The sequence below is a fragment of the Gadus chalcogrammus genome, chromosome 12 (genome assembly GCF_026213295.1).
Source record: "Gadus chalcogrammus isolate NIFS_2021 chromosome 12, NIFS_Gcha_1.0, whole genome shotgun sequence".
Lineage (NCBI taxonomy): Eukaryota > Metazoa > Chordata > Actinopteri > Gadiformes > Gadidae > Gadus > Gadus chalcogrammus.
Window position 1 is genome coordinate 10,543,503 of NC_079423.1, and position 19,872 is coordinate 10,563,374.

At 44.8% G+C, this 19,872-nt stretch overlaps 29 non-coding genes across 29 annotated transcripts; all 29 read left to right on the forward strand.

Moving 5' to 3' along the window:
* Positions 1 to 348: 348 nt before the first annotated feature.
* On the forward strand, positions 349 to 467 carry LOC130398407 (5S ribosomal RNA). The gene has a single exon (XR_008900980.1). It is a non-coding gene; the product is annotated as a 5S ribosomal RNA (ribosomal RNA).
* Positions 468 to 996: 529 nt separating this feature from the next.
* Positions 997 to 1,115, forward strand: LOC130398408 (5S ribosomal RNA). The gene has a single exon (XR_008900981.1). It is a non-coding gene; the product is annotated as a 5S ribosomal RNA (ribosomal RNA).
* A 529-nt stretch (positions 1,116 to 1,644) lies between these two features.
* LOC130398409 (5S ribosomal RNA) lies at positions 1,645 to 1,763 on the forward strand. Its single transcript, XR_008900982.1, has one exon. It is a non-coding gene; the product is annotated as a 5S ribosomal RNA (ribosomal RNA).
* A 528-nt stretch (positions 1,764 to 2,291) lies between these two features.
* Positions 2,292 to 2,410, forward strand: LOC130398410 (5S ribosomal RNA). The gene has a single exon (XR_008900983.1). It is a non-coding gene; the product is annotated as a 5S ribosomal RNA (ribosomal RNA).
* A 528-nt stretch (positions 2,411 to 2,938) lies between these two features.
* On the forward strand, positions 2,939 to 3,057 carry LOC130398411 (5S ribosomal RNA). Its single transcript, XR_008900984.1, has one exon. It is a non-coding gene; the product is annotated as a 5S ribosomal RNA (ribosomal RNA).
* Positions 3,058 to 3,586: 529 nt separating this feature from the next.
* On the forward strand, positions 3,587 to 3,705 carry LOC130398413 (5S ribosomal RNA). The gene has a single exon (XR_008900985.1). It is a non-coding gene; the product is annotated as a 5S ribosomal RNA (ribosomal RNA).
* Positions 3,706 to 4,233: 528 nt separating this feature from the next.
* LOC130398414 (5S ribosomal RNA) lies at positions 4,234 to 4,352 on the forward strand. Its single transcript, XR_008900986.1, has one exon. It is a non-coding gene; the product is annotated as a 5S ribosomal RNA (ribosomal RNA).
* Positions 4,353 to 4,881: 529 nt separating this feature from the next.
* Positions 4,882 to 5,000, forward strand: LOC130398416 (5S ribosomal RNA). Its single transcript, XR_008900988.1, has one exon. It is a non-coding gene; the product is annotated as a 5S ribosomal RNA (ribosomal RNA).
* Positions 5,001 to 5,528: 528 nt separating this feature from the next.
* On the forward strand, positions 5,529 to 5,647 carry LOC130398417 (5S ribosomal RNA). Its single transcript, XR_008900989.1, has one exon. It is a non-coding gene; the product is annotated as a 5S ribosomal RNA (ribosomal RNA).
* Positions 5,648 to 6,176: 529 nt separating this feature from the next.
* LOC130398418 (5S ribosomal RNA) lies at positions 6,177 to 6,295 on the forward strand. Its single transcript, XR_008900990.1, has one exon. It is a non-coding gene; the product is annotated as a 5S ribosomal RNA (ribosomal RNA).
* Positions 6,296 to 6,824: 529 nt separating this feature from the next.
* LOC130398419 (5S ribosomal RNA) lies at positions 6,825 to 6,943 on the forward strand. The gene has a single exon (XR_008900991.1). It is a non-coding gene; the product is annotated as a 5S ribosomal RNA (ribosomal RNA).
* Positions 6,944 to 7,462: 519 nt separating this feature from the next.
* LOC130398420 (5S ribosomal RNA) lies at positions 7,463 to 7,581 on the forward strand. Its single transcript, XR_008900992.1, has one exon. It is a non-coding gene; the product is annotated as a 5S ribosomal RNA (ribosomal RNA).
* Positions 7,582 to 8,110: 529 nt separating this feature from the next.
* Positions 8,111 to 8,229, forward strand: LOC130398421 (5S ribosomal RNA). Its single transcript, XR_008900993.1, has one exon. It is a non-coding gene; the product is annotated as a 5S ribosomal RNA (ribosomal RNA).
* Positions 8,230 to 8,758: 529 nt separating this feature from the next.
* LOC130398422 (5S ribosomal RNA) lies at positions 8,759 to 8,877 on the forward strand. Its single transcript, XR_008900994.1, has one exon. It is a non-coding gene; the product is annotated as a 5S ribosomal RNA (ribosomal RNA).
* A 528-nt stretch (positions 8,878 to 9,405) lies between these two features.
* On the forward strand, positions 9,406 to 9,524 carry LOC130398424 (5S ribosomal RNA). Its single transcript, XR_008900995.1, has one exon. It is a non-coding gene; the product is annotated as a 5S ribosomal RNA (ribosomal RNA).
* A 519-nt stretch (positions 9,525 to 10,043) lies between these two features.
* LOC130398425 (5S ribosomal RNA) lies at positions 10,044 to 10,162 on the forward strand. Its single transcript, XR_008900996.1, has one exon. It is a non-coding gene; the product is annotated as a 5S ribosomal RNA (ribosomal RNA).
* A 529-nt stretch (positions 10,163 to 10,691) lies between these two features.
* On the forward strand, positions 10,692 to 10,810 carry LOC130398426 (5S ribosomal RNA). Its single transcript, XR_008900997.1, has one exon. It is a non-coding gene; the product is annotated as a 5S ribosomal RNA (ribosomal RNA).
* A 529-nt stretch (positions 10,811 to 11,339) lies between these two features.
* Positions 11,340 to 11,458, forward strand: LOC130399596 (5S ribosomal RNA). The gene has a single exon (XR_008902102.1). It is a non-coding gene; the product is annotated as a 5S ribosomal RNA (ribosomal RNA).
* A 530-nt stretch (positions 11,459 to 11,988) lies between these two features.
* On the forward strand, positions 11,989 to 12,107 carry LOC130398428 (5S ribosomal RNA). Its single transcript, XR_008900999.1, has one exon. It is a non-coding gene; the product is annotated as a 5S ribosomal RNA (ribosomal RNA).
* Positions 12,108 to 12,636: 529 nt separating this feature from the next.
* On the forward strand, positions 12,637 to 12,755 carry LOC130398429 (5S ribosomal RNA). Its single transcript, XR_008901000.1, has one exon. It is a non-coding gene; the product is annotated as a 5S ribosomal RNA (ribosomal RNA).
* A 529-nt stretch (positions 12,756 to 13,284) lies between these two features.
* Positions 13,285 to 13,403, forward strand: LOC130398430 (5S ribosomal RNA). The gene has a single exon (XR_008901001.1). It is a non-coding gene; the product is annotated as a 5S ribosomal RNA (ribosomal RNA).
* A 529-nt stretch (positions 13,404 to 13,932) lies between these two features.
* LOC130400772 (5S ribosomal RNA) lies at positions 13,933 to 14,052 on the forward strand. Its single transcript, XR_008903245.1, has one exon. It is a non-coding gene; the product is annotated as a 5S ribosomal RNA (ribosomal RNA).
* A 519-nt stretch (positions 14,053 to 14,571) lies between these two features.
* On the forward strand, positions 14,572 to 14,689 carry LOC130395348 (5S ribosomal RNA). The gene has a single exon (XR_008898416.1). It is a non-coding gene; the product is annotated as a 5S ribosomal RNA (ribosomal RNA).
* Positions 14,690 to 15,208: 519 nt separating this feature from the next.
* LOC130394259 (5S ribosomal RNA) lies at positions 15,209 to 15,327 on the forward strand. The gene has a single exon (XR_008897436.1). It is a non-coding gene; the product is annotated as a 5S ribosomal RNA (ribosomal RNA).
* A 528-nt stretch (positions 15,328 to 15,855) lies between these two features.
* Positions 15,856 to 15,974, forward strand: LOC130394699 (5S ribosomal RNA). The gene has a single exon (XR_008897832.1). It is a non-coding gene; the product is annotated as a 5S ribosomal RNA (ribosomal RNA).
* Positions 15,975 to 16,490: 516 nt separating this feature from the next.
* Positions 16,491 to 16,609, forward strand: LOC130400185 (5S ribosomal RNA). Its single transcript, XR_008902662.1, has one exon. It is a non-coding gene; the product is annotated as a 5S ribosomal RNA (ribosomal RNA).
* A 529-nt stretch (positions 16,610 to 17,138) lies between these two features.
* On the forward strand, positions 17,139 to 17,258 carry LOC130395188 (5S ribosomal RNA). Its single transcript, XR_008898273.1, has one exon. It is a non-coding gene; the product is annotated as a 5S ribosomal RNA (ribosomal RNA).
* A 644-nt stretch (positions 17,259 to 17,902) lies between these two features.
* On the forward strand, positions 17,903 to 18,021 carry LOC130400072 (5S ribosomal RNA). Its single transcript, XR_008902555.1, has one exon. It is a non-coding gene; the product is annotated as a 5S ribosomal RNA (ribosomal RNA).
* A 518-nt stretch (positions 18,022 to 18,539) lies between these two features.
* LOC130401185 (5S ribosomal RNA) lies at positions 18,540 to 18,658 on the forward strand. Its single transcript, XR_008903648.1, has one exon. It is a non-coding gene; the product is annotated as a 5S ribosomal RNA (ribosomal RNA).
* The last annotated feature ends 1,214 nt before the right edge of the window (positions 18,659 to 19,872 follow it).

The window sequence follows — 19,872 nt, forward strand, 5'->3', positions numbered from 1 at the left end:
AGCTGAACCGACAGTTGTACATTTCTTAAACTTTCACCAACACAAACACGCACGCTCACTTCAGATCATGGGAGGACGTCAAAAAATCACCACCCATTCTCTGACACTTTAACCGTTAACCTTGGTTCAAACATTTAACATCACACGCACACGCAGTGTATTTCAGATAATTAATGAATTCAGATGTCACAATGATCGTTTACATGGATAAGGAGTCCTACTGAATCAATTACTGCCGTTTATATCTAACTAATGATTGTTTTTGTAAAAGTGTAACGTCGAGCCTCAGCAGCTTTCTCACTCCTTATGTGCTACTGTATAAAACCTGGTTTTGCGCCTGCACTAATTGCTTACGGCCATACCACCCTGAACACGCCCGATCTCGTCTGATCTCGGAAGCTAAGCAGGGTCGGGCCTGGTTAGTACTTGGATGGGAGACCGCCTGGGAATACCAGGTGCTGTAAGCTTTTTCTTTTTCAACTCGAGCTCATTGACTCCGTGGCCTACCGTGGCGTACCGTGACCTGATGTTTACTGCCAACCGCTTTGGAGGATTTAAGCAACATACAAAAACTGACAACGTCTCTCAAAACTATTTTTGTGAAACATGAGGACAGTATAGTGATACTGCCAGCAGGGAGCACCAGAGAGCTGAACCGACAGTTGTACATTTCTTAAACTTTCACCAACACAAACACGCACGCTCACTTCAGATCATGGGAGGACGTCAAAAAATCACCACCCATTCTCTGACACTTTAACCGTTAACCTTGGTTCAAACATTTAACATCACACGCACACGCAGTGTATTTCAGATAATTAATGAATTCAGATGTCACAATGATCGTTTACATGGATAAGGAGTCCTACTGAATCAATTACTGCCGTTTATATCTAACTAATGATTGTTTTTGTAAAAGTGTAACGTCGAGCCTCAGCAGCTTTCTCACTCCTTATGTGCTACTGTATAAAACCTGGTTTTGCGCCTGCACTAATTGCTTACGGCCATACCACCCTGAACACGCCCGATCTCGTCTGATCTCGGAAGCTAAGCAGGGTCGGGCCTGGTTAGTACTTGGATGGGAGACCGCCTGGGAATACCAGGTGCTGTAAGCTTTTTCTTTTTCAACTCGAGCTCATTGACTCCGTGGCCTACCGTGGCGTACCGTGACCTGATGTTTACTGCCAACCGCTTTGGAGGATTTAAGCAACATACAAAAACTGACAACGTCTCTCAAAACTATTTTTGTGAAACATGAGGACAGTATAGTGATACTGCCAGCAGGGAGCACCAGAGAGCTGAACCGACAGTTGTACATTTCTTAAACTTTCACCAACACAAACACGCACGCTCACTTCAGATCATGGGAGGACGTCAAAAAATCACCACCCATTCTCTGACACTTTAACCGTTAACCTTGGTTCAAACATTTAACATCACACGCACACGCAGTGTATTTCAGATAATTAATGAATTCAGATGTCACAATGATCGTTTACATGGATAAGGAGTCCTACTGAATCAATTACTGCCGTTTATATCTAACTAATGATTGTTTTTGTAAGAGTGTAACGTCGAGCCTCAGCAGCTTTCTCACTCCTTATGTGCTACTGTATAAAACCTGGTTTTGCGCCTGCACTAATTGCTTACGGCCATACCACCCTGAACACGCCCGATCTCGTCTGATCTCGGAAGCTAAGCAGGGTCGGGCCTGGTTAGTACTTGGATGGGAGACCGCCTGGGAATACCAGGTGCTGTAAGCTTTTTCTTTTTCAACTCGAGCTCATTGACTCCGTGGCCTACCGTGCGTACCGTGACCTGATGTTTACTGCCAACCGCTTTGGAGGATTTAAGCAACATACAAAAACTGACAACGTCTCTCAAAACTATTTTTGTGAAACATGAGGACAGTATAGTGATACTGCCAGCAGGGAGCACCAGAGAGCTGAACCGACAGTTGTACATTTCTTAAACTTTCACCAACACAAACACGCACGCTCACTTCAGATCATGGGAGGACGTCAAAAAATCACCACCCATTCTCTGACACTTTAACCGTTAACCTTGGTTCAAACATTTAACATCACACGCACACGCAGTGTATTTCAGATAATTAATGAATTCAGATGTCACAATGATCGTTTACATGGATAAGGAGTCCTACTGAATCAATTACTGCCGTTTATATCTAACTAATGATTGTTTTTGTAAAAGTGTAACGTCGAGCCTCAGCAGCTTTCTCACTCCTTATGTGCTACTGTATAAAACCTGGTTTTGCGCCTGCACTAATTGCTTACGGCCATACCACCCTGAACACGCCCGATCTCGTCTGATCTCGGAAGCTAAGCAGGGTCGGGCCTGGTTAGTACTTGGATGGGAGACCGCCTGGGAATACCAGGTGCTGTAAGCTTTTCTTTTTCAACTCGAGCTCATTGCCTCCGTGGCCTACCGTGGCGTACCGTGACCTGATGTTTACTGCCAACCGCTTTGGAGGATTTAAGCAACATACAAAAACTGACAACGTCTCTCAAAACTATTTTTGTGAAACATGAGGACAGTATAGTGATACTGCCAGCAGGGAGCACCAGAGAGCTGAACCGACAGTTGTACATTTCTTAAACTTTCACCAACACAAACACGCACGCTCACTTCAGATCATGGGAGGACGTCAAAAAATCACCACCCATTCTCTGACACTTTAACCGTTAACCTTGGTTCAAACATTTAACATCACACGCACACGCAGTGTATTTCAGATAATTAATGAATTCAGATGTCACAATGATCGTTTACATGGATAAGGAGTCCTACTGAATCAATTACTGCCGTTTATATCTAACTAATGATTGTTTTTGTAAAAGTGTAACGTCGAGCCTCAGCAGCTTTCTCACTCCTTATGTGCTACTGTATAAAACCTGGTTTTGCGCCTGCACTAATTGCTTACGGCCATACCACCCTGAACACGCCCGATCTCGTCTGATCTCGGAAGCTAAGCAGGGTCGGGCCTGGTTAGTACTTGGATGGGAGACCGCCTGGGAATACCAGGTGCTGTAAGCTTTTTCTTTTTCAACTCGAGCTCATTGACTCCGTGGCCTACCGTGGCGTACCGTGACCTGATGTTTACTGCCAACCGCTTTGGAGGATTTAAGCAACATACAAAAACTGACAACGTCTCTCAAAACTATTTTTGTGAAACATGAGGACAGTATAGTGATACTGCCAGCAGGGAGCACCAGAGAGCTGAACCGACAGTTGTACATTTCTTAAACTTTCACCAACACAAACACGCACGCTCACTTCAGATCATGGGAGGACGTCAAAAAATCACCACCCATTCTCTGACACTTTAACCGTTAACCTTGGTTCAAACATTTAACATCACACGCACACGCAGTGTATTTCAGATAATTAATGAATTCAGATGTCACAATGATCGTTTACATGGATAAGGAGTCCTACTGAATCAATTACTGCCGTTTATATCTAACTAATGATTGTTTTTGTAAAAGTGTAACGTCGAGCCTCAGCAGCTTTCTCACTCCTTATGTGCTACTGTATAAAACCTGGTTTTGCGCCTGCACTAATTGCTTACGGCCATACCACCCTGAACACGCCCGATCTCGTCTGATCTCGGAAGCTAAGCAGGGTCGGGCCTGGTTAGTACTTGGATGGGAGACCGCCTGGGAATACCAGGTGCTGTAAGCTTTTTCTTTTTCAACTCGAGCTCATTGACTCCGTGGCCTACCGTGGCGTACCGTGACCTGATGTTTACTGCCAACCGCTTTGGAGGATTTAAGCAACATACAAAAACTGACAACGTCTCTCAAAACTATTTTTGTGAAACATGAGGACAGTATAGTGATACTGCCAGCAGGGAGCACCAGAGAGCTGAACCGACAGTTGTACATTTCTTAAACTTTCACCAACACAAACACGCACGCTCACTTCAGATCATGGGAGGACGTCAAAAAATCACCACCCATTCTCTGACACTTTAACCGTTAACCTTGGTTCAAACATTTAACATCACACGCACACGCAGTGTATTTCAGATAATTAATGAATTCAGATGTCACAATGATCGTTTACATGGATAAGGAGTCCTACTGAATCAATTACTGCCGTTTATATCTAACTAATGATTGTTTTTGTAAAGTGTAACGTCGAGCCTCAGCAGCTTTCTCACTCCTTATGTGCTACTGTATAAAACCTGGTTTTGCGCCTGCACTAATTGCTTACGGCCATACCACCCTGAACACGCCCGATCTCGTCTGATCTCGGAAGCTAAGCAGGGTCGGGCCTGGTTAGTACTTGGATGGGAGACCGCCTGGGAATACCAGGTGCTGTAAGCTTTTTCTTTTTCAACTCGAGCTCATTGACTCCGTGGCCTACCGTGGCGTACCGTGACCTGATGTTTACTGCCAACCGCTTTGGAGGATTTAAGCAACATACAAAAACTGACAACGTCTCTCAAAACTATTTTTGTGAAACATGAGGACAGTATAGTGATACTGCCAGCAGGGAGCACCAGAGAGCTGAACCGACAGTTGTACATTTCTTAAACTTTCACCAACACAAACACGCACGCTCACTTCAGATCATGGGAGGACGTCAAAAAATCACCACCCATTCTCTGACACTTTAACCGTTAACCTTGGTTCAAACATTTAACATCACACGCACACGCAGTGTATTTCAGATAATTAATGAATTCAGATGTCACAATGATCGTTTACATGGATAAGGAGTCCTACTGAATCAATTACTGCCGTTTATATCTAACTAATGATTGTTTTTGTAAAAGTGTAACGTCGAGCCTCAGCAGCTTTCTCACTCCTTATGTGCTACTGTATAAAACCTGGTTTTGCGCCTGCACTAATTGCTTACGGCCATACCACCCTGAACACGCCCGATCTCGTCTGATCTCGGAAGCTAAGCAGGGTCGGGCCTGGTTAGTACTTGGATGGGAGACCGCCTGGGAATACCAGGTGCTGTAAGCTTTTCTTTTTCAACTCGAGCTCATTGACTCCGTGGCCTACCGTGGCGTACCGTGACCTGATGTTTACTGCCAACCGCTTTGGAGGATTTAAGCAACATACAAAAACTGACAACGTCTCTCAAAACTATTTTTGTGAAACATGAGGACAGTATAGTGATACTGCCAGCAGGGAGCACCAGAGAGCTGAACCGACAGTTGTACATTTCTTAAACTTTCACCAACACAAACACGCACGCTCACTTCAGATCATGGGAGGACGTCAAAAAATCACCACCCATTCTCTGACACTTTAACCGTTAACCTTGGTTCAAACATTTAACATCACACGCACACGCAGTGTATTTCAGATAATTAATGAATTCAGATGTCACAATGATCGTTTACATGGATAAGGAGTCCTACTGAATCAATTACTGCCGTTTATATCTAACTAATGATTGTTTTTGTAAGAGTGTAACGTCGAGCCTCAGCAGCTTTCTCACTCCTTATGTGCTACTGTATAAAACCTGGTTTTGCGCCTGCACTAATTGCTTACGGCCATACCACCCTGAACACGCCCGATCTCGTCTGATCTCGGAAGCTAAGCAGGGTCGGGCCTGGTTAGTACTTGGATGGGAGACCGCCTGGGAATACCAGGTGCTGTAAGCTTTTTCTTTTTCAACTCGAGCTCATTGCCTCCGTGGCCTACCGTGGCGTACCGTGACCTGATGTTTACTGCCAACCGCTTTGGAGGATTTAAGCAACATACAAAAACTGACAACGTCTCTCAAAACTATTTTTGTGAAACATGAGGACAGTATAGTGATACTGCCAGCAGGGAGCACCAGAGAGCTGAACCGACAGTTGTACATTTCTTAAACTTTCACCAACACAAACACGCACGCTCACTTCAGATCATGGGAGGACGTCAAAAAATCACCACCCATTCTCTGACACTTTAACCGTTAACCTTGGTTCAAACATTTAACATCACACGCACACGCAGTGTATTTCAGATAATTAATGAATTCAGATGTCACAATGATCGTTTACATGGATAAGGAGTCCTACTGAATCAATTACTGCCGTTTATATCTAACTAATGATTGTTTTTGTAAAAGTGTAACGTCGAGCCTCAGCAGCTTTCTCACTCCTTATGTGCTACTGTATAAAACCTGGTTTTGCGCCTGCACTAATTGCTTACGGCCATACCACCCTGAACACGCCCGATCTCGTCTGATCTCGGAAGCTAAGCAGGGTCGGGCCTGGTTAGTACTTGGATGGGAGACCGCCTGGGAATACCAGGTGCTGTAAGCTTTTTCTTTTTCAACTCGAGCTCATTGACTCCGTGGCCTACCGTGGCGTACCGTGACCTGATGTTTACTGCCAACCGCTTTGGAGGATTTAAGCAACATACAAAAACTGACAACGTCTCTCAAAACTATTTTTGTGAAACATGAGGACAGTATAGTGATACTGCCAGCAGGGAGCACCAGAGAGCTGAACCGACAGTTGTACATTTCTTAAACTTTCACCAACACAAACACGCACGCTCACTTCAGATCATGGGAGGACGTCAAAAAATCACCACCCATTCTCTGACACTTTAACCGTTAACCTTGGTTCAAACATTTAACATCACACGCACACGCAGTGTATTTCAGATAATTAATGAATTCAGATGTCACAATGATCGTTTACATGGATAAGGAGTCCTACTGAATCAATTACTGCCGTTTATATCTAACTAATGATTGTTTTTGTAAGAGTGTAACGTCGAGCCTCAGCAGCTTTCTCACTCCTTATGTGCTACTGTATAAAACCTGGTTTTGCGCCTGCACTAATTGCTTACGGCCATACCACCCTGAACACGCCCGATCTCGTCTGATCTCGGAAGCTAAGCAGGGTCGGGCCTGGTTAGTACTTGGATGGGAGACCGCCTGGGAATACCAGGTGCTGTAAGCTTTTTCTTTTTCAACTCGAGCTCATTGACTCCGTGGCGTACCGTGACCTGATGTTTACTGCCAACCGCTTTGGAGGATTTAAGCAACATACAAAAACTGACAACGTCTCTCAAAACTATTTTTGTGAAACATGAGGACAGTATAGTGATACTGCCAGCAGGGAGCACCAGAGAGCTGAACCGACAGTTGTACATTTCTTAAACTTTCACCAACACAAACACGCACGCTCACTTCAGATCATGGGAGGACGTCAAAAAATCACCACCCATTCTCTGACACTTTAACCGTTAACCTTGGTTCAAACATTTAACATCACACGCACACGCAGTGTATTTCAGATAATTAATGAATTCAGATGTCACAATGATCGTTTACATGGATAAGGAGTCCTACTGAATCAATTACTGCCGTTTATATCTAACTAATGATTGTTTTTGTAAAAGTGTAACGTCGAGCCTCAGCAGCTTTCTCACTCCTTATGTGCTACTGTATAAAACCTGGTTTTGCGCCTGCACTAATTGCTTACGGCCATACCACCCTGAACACGCCCGATCTCGTCTGATCTCGGAAGCTAAGCAGGGTCGGGCCTGGTTAGTACTTGGATGGGAGACCGCCTGGGAATACCAGGTGCTGTAAGCTTTTTCTTTTTCAACTCGAGCTCATTGACTCCGTGGCCTACCGTGGCGTACCGTGACCTGATGTTTACTGCCAACCGCTTTGGAGGATTTAAGCAACATACAAAAACTGACAACGTCTCTCAAAACTATTTTTGTGAAACATGAGGACAGTATAGTGATACTGCCAGCAGGGAGCACCAGAGAGCTGAACCGACAGTTGTACATTTCTTAAACTTTCACCAACACAAACACGCACGCTCACTTCAGATCATGGGAGGACGTCAAAAAATCACCACCCATTCTCTGACACTTTAACCGTTAACCTTGGTTCAAACATTTAACATCACACGCACACGCAGTGTATTTCAGATAATTAATGAATTCAGATGTCACAATGATCGTTTACATGGATAAGGAGTCCTACTGAATCAATTACTGCCGTTTATATCTAACTAATGATTGTTTTTGTAAAAGTGTAACGTCGAGCCTCAGCAGCTTTCTCACTCCTTATGTGCTACTGTATAAAACCTGGTTTTGCGCCTGCACTAATTGCTTACGGCCATACCACCCTGAACACGCCCGATCTCGTCTGATCTCGGAAGCTAAGCAGGGTCGGGCCTGGTTAGTACTTGGATGGGAGACCGCCTGGGAATACCAGGTGCTGTAAGCTTTTTCTTTTTCAACTCGAGCTCATTGACTCCGTGGCCTACCGTGGCGTACCGTGACCTGATGTTTACTGCCAACCGCTTTGGAGGATTTAAGCAACATACAAAAACTGACAACGTCTCTCAAAACTATTTTTGTGAAACATGAGGACAGTATAGTGATACTGCCAGCAGGGAGCACCAGAGAGCTGAACCGACAGTTGTACATTTCTTAAACTTTCACCAACACAAACACGCACGCTCACTTCAGATCATGGGAGGACGTCAAAAAATCACCACCCATTCTCTGACACTTTAACCGTTAACCTTGGTTCAAACATTTAACATCACACGCACACGCAGTGTATTTCAGATAATTAATGAATTCAGATGTCACAATGATCGTTTACATGGATAAGGAGTCCTACTGAATCAATTACTGCCGTTTATATCTAACTAATGATTGTTTTTGTAAGAGTGTAACGTCGAGCCTCAGCAGCTTTCTCACTCCTTATGTGCTACTGTATAAAACCTGGTTTTGCGCCTGCACTATTGGCTTACGGCCATACCACCCTGAACACGCCCGATCTCGTCTGATCTCGGAAGCTAAGCAGGGTCGGGCCTGGTTAGTACTTGGATGGGAGACCGCCTGGGAATACCAGGTGCTGTAAGCTTTTTCTTTTTCAACTCGAGCTCATTGACTCCGTGGCCTACCGTGGCGTACCGTGACCTGATGTTTACTGCCAACCGCTTTGGAGGATTTAAGCAACATACAAAAACTGACAACGTCTCTCAAAACTATTTTTGTGAAACATGAGGACAGTATAGTGATACTGCCAGCAGGGAGCACCAGAGAGCTGAACCGACAGTTGTACATTTCTTAAACTTTCACCAACACAAACACGCACGCTCACTTCAGATCATGGGAGGACGTCAAAAAATCACCACCCATTCTCTGACACTTTAACCGTTAACCTTGGTTCAAACATTTAACATCACACGCACACGCAGTGTATTTCAGATAATTAATGAATTCAGATGTCACAATGATCGTTTACATGGATAAGGAGTCCTACTGAATCAATTACTGCCGTTTATATCTAACTAATGATTGTTTTTGTAAAGTGTAACGTCGAGCCTCAGCAGCTTTCTCACTCCTTATGTGCTACTGTATAAAACCTGGTTTTGCGCCTGCACTAATTGCTTACGGCCATACCACCCTGAACACGCCCGATCTCGTCTGATCTCGGAAGCTAAGCAGGGTCGGGCCTGGTTAGTACTTGGATGGGAGACCGCCTGGGAATACCAGGTGCTGTAAGCTTTTTCTTTTTCAACTCGAGCTCATTGACTCCGTGGCGTACCGTGACCTGATGTTTACTGCCAACCGCTTTGGAGGATTTAAGCAACATACAAAAACTGACAACGTCTCTCAAAACTATTTTTGTGAAACATGAGGACAGTATAGTGATACTGCCAGCAGGGAGCACCAGAGAGCTGAACCGACAGTTGTACATTTCTTAAACTTTCACCAACACAAACACGCACGCTCACTTCAGATCATGGGAGGACGTCAAAAAATCACCACCCATTCTCTGACACTTTAACCGTTAACCTTGGTTCAAACATTTAACATCACACGCACACGCAGTGTATTTCAGATAATTAATGAATTCAGATGTCACAATGATCGTTTACATGGATAAGGAGTCCTACTGAATCAATTACTGCCGTTTATATCTAACTAATGATTGTTTTTGTAAGAGTGTAACGTCGAGCCTCAGCAGCTTTCTCACTCCTTATGTGCTACTGTATAAAACCTGGTTTTGCGCCTGCACTAATTGCTTACGGCCATACCACCCTGAACACGCCCGATCTCGTCTGATCTCGGAAGCTAAGCAGGGTCGGGCCTGGTTAGTACTTGGATGGGAGACCGCCTGGGAATACCAGGTGCTGTAAGCTTTTTCTTTTTCAACTCGAGCTCATTGACTCCGTGGCCTACCGTGGCGTACCGTGACCTGATGTTTACTGCCAACCGCTTTGGAGGATTTAAGCAACATACAAAAACTGACAACGTCTCTCAAAACTATTTTTGTGAAACATGAGGACAGTATAGTGATACTGCCAGCAGGGAGCACCAGAGAGCTGAACCGACAGTTGTACATTTCTTAAACTTTCACCAACACAAACACGCACGCTCACTTCAGATCATGGGAGGACGTCAAAAAATCACCACCCATTCTCTGACACTTTAACCGTTAACCTTGGTTCAAACATTTAACATCACACGCACACGCAGTGTATTTCAGATAATTAATGAATTCAGATGTCACAATGATCGTTTACATGGATAAGGAGTCCTACTGAATCAATTACTGCCGTTTATATCTAACTAATGATTGTTTTTGTAAAAGTGTAACGTCGAGCCTCAGCAGCTTTCTCACTCCTTATGTGCTACTGTATAAAACCTGGTTTTGCGCCTGCACTAATTGCTTACGGCCATACCACCCTGAACACGCCCGATCTCGTCTGATCTCGGAAGCTAAGCAGGGTCGGGCCTGGTTAGTACTTGGATGGGAGACCGCCTGGGAATACCAGGTGCTGTAAGCTTTTTCTTTTTCAACTCGAGCTCATTGACTCCGTGGCCTACCGTGGCGTACCGTGACCTGATGTTTACTGCCAACCGCTTTGGAGGATTTAAGCAACATACAAAAACTGACAACGTCTCTCAAAACTATTTTTGTGAAACATGAGGACAGTATAGTGATACTGCCAGCAGGGAGCACCAGAGAGCTGAACCGACAGTTGTACATTTCTTAAACTTTCACCAACACAAACACGCACGCTCACTTCAGATCATGGGAGGACGTCAAAAAATCACCACCCATTCTCTGACACTTTAACCGTTAACCTTGGTTCAAACATTTAACATCACACGCACACGCAGTGTATTTCAGATAATTAATGAATTCAGATGTCACAATGATCGTTTACATGGATAAGGAGTCCTACTGAATCAATTACTGCCGTTTATATCTAACTAATGATTGTTTTTGTAAGAGTGTAACGTCGAGCCTCAGCAGCTTTCTCACTCCTTATGTGCTACTGTATAAAACCTGGTTTTGCGCCTGCACTAATTGCTTACGGCCATACCACCCTGAACACGCCCGATCTCGTCTGATCTCGGAAGCTAAGCAGGGTCGGGCCTGGTTAGTACTTGGATGGGAGACCGCCTGGGAATACCAGGTGCTGTAAGCATTTTTCTTTTTCAACTCGAGCTCATTGCCTCCGTGGCCTACCGTGGCGTACCGTGACCTGATGTTTACTGCCAACCGCTTTGGAGGATTTAAGCAACATACAAAAACTGACAACGTCTCTCAAAACTATTTTTGTGAAACATGAGGACAGTATAGTGATACTGCCAGCAGGGAGCACCAGAGAGCTGAACCGACAGTTGTACATTTCTTAAACTTTCACCAACACAAACACGCACGCTCACTTCAGATCATGGGAGGACGTCAAAAAATCACCACCCATTCTCTGACACTTTAACCGTTAACCTTGGTTCAAACATTTAACATCACACGCACACGCAGTGTATTTCAGATAATTAATGAATTCAGATGTCACAATGATCGTTTACATGGATAAGGAGTCCTACTGAATCAATTACTGCCGTTTATATCTAACTAATGATTGTTTTTGTAAGAGTGTAACGTCGAGCCTCAGCAGCTTTCTCACTCCTTATGTGCTACTGTATAAAACCTGGTTTTGCGCCTGCACTAATTGCTTACGGCCATACCACCCTGAACACGCCCGATCTCGTCTGATCTCGGAAGCTAAGCAGGGTCGGGCCTGGTTAGTACTTGGATGGGAGACCGCCTGGGAATACCAGGTGCTGTAAGCTTTTTCTTTTTCAACTCGAGCTCATTGCCTCCGTGGCCTACCGTGGCGTACCGTGACCTGATGTTTACTGCCAACCGCTTTGGAGGATTTAAGCAACATACAAAAACTGACAACGTCTCTCAAAACTATTTTTGTGAAACATGAGGACAGTATAGTGATACTGCCAGCAGGGAGCACCAGAGAGCTGAACCGACAGTTGTACATTTCTTAAACTTTCACCAACACAAACACGCACGCTCACTTCAGATCATGGGAGGACGTCAAAAAATCACCACCCATTCTCTGACACTTTAACCGTTAACCTTGGTTCAAACATTTAACATCACACGCACACGCAGTGTATTTCAGATAATTAATGAATTCAGATGTCACAATGATCGTTTACATGGATAAGGAGTCCTACTGAATCAATTACTGCCGTTTATATCTAACTAATGATTGTTTTTGTAAAAGTGTAACGTCGAGCCTCAGCAGCTTTCTCACTCCTTATGTGCTACTGTATAAAACCTGGTTTTGCGCCTGCACTAATTGCTTACGGCCATACCACCCTGAACACGCCCGATCTCGTCTGATCTCGGAAGCTAAGCAGGGTCGGGCCTGGTTAGTACTTGGATGGGAGACCGCCTGGGAATACCAGGTGCTGTAAGCTTTTTCTTTTTCAACTCGAGCTCATTGACTCCGTGGCCTACCGTGGCGTACCGTGACCTGATGTTTACTGCCAACCGCTTTGGAGGATTTAAGCAACATACAAAAACTGACAACGTCTCTCAAAACTATTTTTGTGAAACATGAGGACAGTATAGTGATACTGCCAGCAGGGAGCACCAGAGAGCTGAACCGACAGTTGTACATTTCTTAAACTTTCACCAACACAAACACGCACGCTCACTTCAGATCATGGGAGGACGTCAAAAAATCACCACCCATTCTCTGACACTTTAACCGTTAACCTTGGTTCAAACATTTAACATCACACGCACACGCAGTGTATTTCAGATAATTAATGAATTCAGATGTCACAATGATCGTTTACATGGATAAGGAGTCCTACTGAATCAATTACTGCCGTTTATATCTAACTAATGATTGTTTTTGTAAGAGTGTAACGTCGAGCCTCAGCAGCTTTCTCACTCCTTATGTGCTACTGTATAAAACCTGGTTTTGCGCCTGCACTAATTGCTTACGGCCATACCACCCTGAACACGCCCGATCTCGTCTGATCTCGGAAGCTAAGCAGGGTCGGGCCTGGTTAGTACTTGGATGGGAGACCGCCTGGGAATACCAGGTGCTGTAAGCTTTTTCTTTTTCAACTCGAGCTCATTGACTCCGTGGCCTACCGTGGCGTACCGTGACCTGATGTTTACTGCCAACCGCTTTGGAGGATTTAAGCAACATACAAAAACTGACAACGTCTCTCAAAACTATTTTTGTGAAACATGAGGACAGTATAGTGATACTGCCAGCAGGGAGCACCAGAGAGCTGAACCGACAGTTGTACATTTCTTAAACTTTCACCAACACAAACACGCACGCTCACTTCAGATCATGGGAGGACGTCAAAAAATCACCACCCATTCTCTGACACTTTAACCGTTAACCTTGGTTCAAACATTTAACATCACACGCACACGCAGTGTATTTCAGATAATTAATGAATTCAGATGTCACAATGATCGTTTACATGGATAAGGAGTCCTACTGAATCAATTACTGCCGTTTATATCTAACTAATGATTGTTTTTGTAAAAGTGTAACGTCGAGCCTCAGCAGCTTTCTCACTCCTTATGTGCTACTGTATAAAACCTGGTTTTGCGCCTGCACTATTTGCTTACGGCCATACCACCCTGAACACGCCCGATCTCGTCTGAATCTCGGAAGCTAAGCAGGGTCGGGCCTGGTTAGTACTTGGATGGGAGACCGCCTGGGAATACCAGGTGCTGTAAGCTTTTTCTTTTTTCAACTCGAGCTCATTGACTCCGTGGCGTACCGTGACCTGATGTTTACTGCCAACCGCTTTGGAGGATTTAAGCAACATACAAAAACTGACAACGTCTCTCAAAACTATTTTTGTGAAACATGAGGACAGTATAGTGATACTGCCAGCAGGGAGCACCAGAGAGCTGAACCGACAGTTGTACATTTCTTAAACTTTCACCAACACAAACACGCACGCTCACTTCAGATCATGGGAGGACGTCAAAAAATCACCACCCATTCTCTGACACTTTAACCGTTAACCTTGGTTCAAACATTTAACATCACACGCACACGCAGTGTATTTCAGATAATTAATGAATTCAGATGTCACAATGATCGTTTACATGGATAGGAGTCCTACTGAATCAATTACTGCCGTTTATATCTAACTAATGATTGTTTTTGTAAGAGTGTAACGTCGAGCCTCAGCAGCTTTATCACTCCTTATGTGCTACTGTATAAAACCTGGTTTTGCGCCTGCACTTGTTGCTTACGGCCATACCACCCTGAACACGCCCGATCTCGTCTGATTCGGAAGCTAAGCAGGGTCGGGCATGGTTAGTACTTGGATGGGAGACCGCCTGGGAATACCAGGTGCTGTAAGCTTTTTCTTTTTCAACTCGAGCTCATTGACTCCGTGGCGTACCGTGACCTGATGTTTACTGCCAACCGCTTTGGAGGATTTAAGCAACATACAAAAACTGACAACGTCTCTCAAAACTGTTTTTGTGAAACATGAGGACAGTATAGTGATACTGCCAGCAGGGAGCACCAGAGAGCTGAACCGACAGTTGTACATTTCTTAAACTTTCACCAACACAAACACGCACGCTCACTTCAGATCATGGGAGGACGTCAAAAAATCACCACCCATTCTCTGACACTTTAACCGTTAACCTTGGTTCAAACATTTAACATCACACGCACACGCAGTGTATTTCAGATAATTAATGAATTCAGATGTCACAATGATCGTTTACATGGATACGGAGTACTACTGAATCGATTACTGCCGTTTATATCTAACTAATGATTGTTTTTGTAAAAGTGTAACGTCGAGCCTCAGCAGCTTTCTCACTCCTTATGTGCTACTGTATAAATCCTGGTTTTGCGCCTTCACTAATTGCCTACGGCCATACAACCCTGAACACGCCCGATCTCGTCTGAACTCGGAAGCTAAGCAGGGTCGGGCCTGGTTAGTACTTGGATGGGAGACCGCCTGGGAATACCAGGTGCTGTAAGCTTTTTCTTTTTCAACTCGAGCTCATTGACTCCGTGGCCTACCGTGGCGTACCGTGACCTGATGTTACTGCCAACCGCTTTGGAGGATTTAAGCAACATACAAAAACTGACAACGTCTCTCCAAACTATTTTTGTGAAACATGAGGACAGTATAGTGATACTGCCAGCAGGGAGCACCAGAGAGCTGAACCGACAGTTGTACATTTCTTAAACTTTCACCAACGCAAACACGCACGCTCACTTCAGATCATGGGAGGACATCAAAAAATCACCACCCATTCTCTGACACTTTAACCGTTAACCTTGGTTCAAACATTTAACATCACACGCACACGCAGTGTATTTCAGATAATTAATGAATTCAGATGTCACAATGATCGTTTACATGGATAAGGAGTCCTACTGAATCAATTACTGCCGTTTATATCTAACTAATGATTGTTTTTGTAAAAGTGTAACGTCAAGCCTCAGCAGCTTTCTCACTCCTTATGTGCTACTGTATAAAACCTGGTTTTGCGCCTGCACTAATTGCTTACGGCCGTACCACCCTGAACACGCCCGATCTCGTCTGATCTCGGAAGCTAAGCAGGGTCGGGCCTGGTTAGTACTTGGATGGGAGACAGCCTGGGAATACCAGGTGCTGTAAGCTTTTTCTTTTTCAACTCGAGCTCATTGACTCCGTGGCGTACCGTGACCTGATGTTTACTGCCAACCGCTTTGGAGGATTTAAGCAACATACAAAAACTGACAACGTCTCAAAACTATTTTTGTGAAACATGAGGACAGTATAGTGATACTGCCAGCAGGGAGCACCAGAGAGCTGAACCGACAGTTGTACATTTCTTAAACTTTCACCAACACAAACACGCACGCTCACTTCACATCATGGGAGGACGTCAAAAAATCACCACCCATTCTCTGACACTTTAACCGTTAACCTTGGTTCAAACATTTAACATCACACGCACACGCAGTGCATTTCCGATAATTAATGAATTCAGATGTCACAATGATCGTTTACATGGATAAGGAGTCCTACTGAATCAATTACTGCCGTTTATATCTAACTAATGATTGTTTTTGTAAAAGTGTAACGTCGAGCCTCAGCAGCTTTCTCACTCCTTATGTGCTACTGTATAAAACCTGGTTTTGCGCCTGCACTATTGCTTACGGCCATACCACCCTGAACACACCCGATCTCGTTTGATCTCGGAAGCTAAGCAGGGTCGGGCCTGCTTAGTACTTGGATGGGAGACCGCCTGGGAATACCAGGTGCTGTAAGCTTTTTCTTTTTCAACTCGAGCTCATTGACTCCGTGGCCTACCGTGGCGTACCGTGACCTGATGTTTACTGCCAACCGCTTTGGAGGATTTAAGCAACATACAAAAACTGACAACGTCTCTCAAAACTATTTTTGTGAAACATGAGGACAGTATAGTGATACTGCCAGCAGGGAGCACCAGAGAGCTGAACCGACAGTTGTACATTTCTTAAACTTTCACCAACACAAACACGCACGCTCACTTCAGATCATGGGAGGACGTCAAAAAATCACCACCCATTCTCTGACACTTTAACCGTTAACCTTGGTTCAAACATTTAACATCACACGCACACGCAGTGTATTTCAGATAATTAATGAATTCAGATGTCACAATGATCGTTTACATGGATAAGGAGTCCTACTGAATCAATTACTGCCGTTTATATCTAACTAATGATTGTTTTTGTAAGAGTGTAACGTCGAGCCTCAGCAGCTTTCTCACTCCTTATGTGCTACTGTATAAAACCTGGTTTTGCGCCTGCACTAATTGCTTACGGCCATACCACCCTGAACACGCCCGATCTCGTCAGATCTCGGAAGCTAAGCAGGGTAGGGCCTGGTTAGTACTTGGATGGGAGACCTCCTCTGAAGCCCAGGTTGCTGCAAGTAGTGACGGGTGTCACCAAAAGAAAAAAAAAACACGCTCGATGTCGTCTGATCTCGGAAGCTAAGCAGGGTCGGGCCTGGTTAGTACTTGGATGGGAGACCGCCTGGGAATACCAGGTGCTGTAAGCTTTTTCTTTTTCAACTCGAGCTCATTGACTCCGTGGCGTACCGTGACCTGATGTTTACTGCCAACCGCTTTGGAGGATTTAAGCAACATACAAAAACTGACAACGTCTCTCAAAACTATTTTTGTGAAACATGAGGACAGTATAGTGATACTTCCAGCAGGGAGCACCAGAGAGCTGAACCGACAGTTGTACATTTCTTAAACTTTCACCAACACAAACACGCACGCTCACTTCAGATCATGGGAGGACGTCAAAAAATCACCACCCATTCTCTGACACTTTAACCGTTAACCTTGGTTCAAACATTTAACATCACACGCACACGCAGTGTATTTCAGATAATTAATGAATTCAGATGTCACAATGATGGTTTACATGGATAAGGAGTCCTACTGAATCAATTACTGCCGTTTATATCTAACTAATGATTGTTTTTGTAAGAGTGTAACGTCGAGCCTCAGCAGCTTTCTCACTCCTTATGTGCTACTGTATAAACCTGGTTTTGCGCCTGCACTAATTGCTTACGGCCATACCACCCTGAACACGCCCGATCTCGTCTGATCTCGGAAGCTAAGCAGGGTCGGGCCTGGTTAGTACTTGGATGGGAGACCGCCTGGGAATACCAGGTGCTGTTAGCTTTTCTTTTTCAACTCGAGCTCATTGACTCCGTGGCGTACCGTGACCTGATGTTTACTGCCAACCGCTTTGGAGGATTTAAGCAACATACAAAAACTGACAACGTCTCTCAAAACTATTTTTGTGAAACATGAGGACAGTATAGTGATACTGCCAGCAGGGAGCACCAGAGAGCTGAACCGACAGTTGTACATTTCTTAAACTTTCACCAACACAAACACGCACGCTCACTTCAGATCATGGGAGGACGTCAAAAAATCACCACCCATTCTCTGACACTTTAACCGTTAACCTTGGTTCAAACATTTAACATCACACGCACACGCAGTGTATTTCAGATAATTAATGAATTCAGATGTCACAATGATCGTTTACATGGATAAGGAGTCTTACTGAATCAATTACTGCCGTTTATATCTAACTAATGATTGTTTTTGTAAGAGTGTAACGTCGAGCCTCAGCAGCGTTCTCACTCCTTATGTGCTACTGTATAAAACCTGGTTTTGCGCCTGCACTAGTTGCTTACGGCCATACCACCCTGAACACGCCCGATCTCGTCTGATCTCGGAAGCTAAGCAGGGTCGGGCCTGGTTAGTACTTGGATGGGAGACCGCCTGGGAATACCAGCTGCTGTAAGCTTTTTCTTTTTCAACTCGAGCTCATTGACTCCGTGGCGTACCGTGACCTGGGGTCTCATTTATAACCGTTGCGTACGCACAAAACGGGGCTGAAAGTTGCGTACGTGACTTTTCACGCCAAGGTTGTGATCTATAAAAAACCAACTTGACGGGAAAATGTGCGCAGCCCTAAGCAAACTCTGACCCATGCGTACGCATGGTTTGGAGGAAAAGGAGAATTGGCGACACAGACGGTGTGGTGGTGAACTGAAGTCAGACCGAAGAATTGCAGAGTGAGAAGAACGATGTTTATCATCGCCCTTCATCAATTTAATTTCAACCCGTATCATGCGTTAAATCCTAATCAGAATAATTTAAGTCCACTGCGTTACTTCTCAGTTATAACTCCAGAAATATCTCCTTAGAATAGAAATAAAAAGAAATTCTCTATATTTAATCCCGTTACTCCACCATACTGTCCACTTACGGCGCGACTGCATGGAATAGAGCATCTGTCCAACATGTGTCAATAACATCATATTTTTATGTGACACTGTAAACATCTGTAATCCTTAGCCCAAGTGAAGGAGTTCAAGTACCTCGGGGTCTTGTTCGCGAGTGAGGGTACTATGGAGCGTGAGATTGGCCGGAGAATCGGAGCAGCGGGGGCGGTATTGCGTTCGCTTTACCGCACCGTTGTAACGAAAAGAGAGCTGAGCCGCAAGGCAAAGCTCTCGATCTACCGGTCGATCTTCGTTCCTATCCTCACCTATGGTCATGAGGGCTCGGTGATGACCGAAAGGACGAGATCGCGGGTACAAGCGGCCGAGATGAGTTTTCTCAGAAGGGTGGCTGGCGTCTCCCTTAGGGATAGGGTGAGAAGTTCAGCCATCCGTGAGGAACTCGGATTAGAGCCGCTGCTCCTTTACTTAGAAAGGAGTCAGCTGAGGTGGTTCGGGCATCTGGTAAGGATGCCCACTGGGCGCCTTCCTTGGGAGGTGTTTCAGGCACGTCCAGTGGGGAGGAGACCTCGGGGAAGACCCAGGACTAGGTGGAGAGATTATATCTCAACACTGGCCTGGGAACGCCTCGGGATCCCCCCGTCAGAGCTGCTCAATGTGGCCCGGGAAAGGGAAGTCTGGGGCCCCCTGCTTGAGCTGCTCCCCCCGCGACCCGACCCCGGATAAGCGGACGAAAATGAGATGAGATGAGACTGTAAACACATAATCAAATGTC